A 1,244-nucleotide genomic window follows, 5' to 3' on the forward strand; every position below is an offset into this window, starting at 1 on the left:
GCTTTTTCTATTAAAAAGCCCTGTGTGAAACAATGGTGTTGTCAGGGGATGTGGCCTAATATGCAAATGAGTTCCTGCTGGGCTTTTTCTACAAAAAAGCCCTGTGTGAAACAATAGTGATGTCAGGGGGTGTGGCCTAACATGCAAATGAGTTCCTGCTGGGCCTTCTCGCCTTAAAAAAGCCCTGTGTGAAACAATGGTGACATCAGGGGGTGTGGCCTAATAGGCAAATGAGTTCCTGCTGGAAACAATGTGCGAAACAATGGTGACATCAGGGGTGTGTGGCCTTTTATCTACAAAAAAGCCCCGCACAAAACAATGGTGATGTCAGGGGGTGTGGCCTAATATGCAAATGAGCTTTTCCTACAAAAATCCCTGTGTGAAACAATGGTGACATCAGGGGGTGTGGCCTAATAGGCAAATGAGTTCCTGCTGGAAACAATGTGCAAAACAATGGTGACATCAGGGGTGTGTGGCCCCTTATCTACAAAAAAAGCCCTGCACAAAACAATGGTGATGTCAGGGGGTGTGGCTTAATATGCAAATAAGTTCCCACTGGGCTTTTTCTAACAACCCCCCCCCCTGCACACACGCACTAAGAAAACATTTCAAGCCATGAATGACTTTGTGAACATGAAGGTATGGAAGTGAAATGTGTTTTGGGAAGGGACACAGATGGCAGAACGAACTACAAATGTATCCTCAACTGGCATGTGTTAATGGAAACAGACGTCTTCAGCATGTGATAGTTCACGTCTGCCTTGGTGATTTCTGTGTGTCAACAAAGATGAGACCAAGTCCAAAACTGATCAGATGTTCTCCATCTGTATCCTGCACACAGGCCAAAAGGACAGCATTTCCCCCCTTCAACCAGAAGGTATGTGTGTGTGTGGTGGTGGTGGTGGGGAGCTACAAGAAATTGAAACACCATCAATTAAACTTCATGCTAATGTTAATAATGTTAACAAGAAACAAGAGATGGTATCTTTGGCCAACTGACATTTTTAATCAACTAATACAGTTAAGAATATAAGACCGTAAGAGAAGCCATGTTGGATCCATTCAGTCTGACACTCTGTGTCACACAGCAGCCAAAAAAACCAGGTGCCATCTAGAGGTCTGCCAGTGGGGCCAGGACACTACAAGTCCTCCTACTGTGCCCCTCAAGCACCAAGAATACAGAGCATCACTGCCCCAGACATAAGGACATAAGAGACGCCATGTTGGATCAGGCCAATGGCCCA

This window comes from Heteronotia binoei, unplaced genomic scaffold (assembly GCF_032191835.1).
Source record: "Heteronotia binoei isolate CCM8104 ecotype False Entrance Well unplaced genomic scaffold, APGP_CSIRO_Hbin_v1 ptg000671l, whole genome shotgun sequence".
NCBI lineage: Eukaryota > Metazoa > Chordata > Lepidosauria > Squamata > Gekkonidae > Heteronotia > Heteronotia binoei.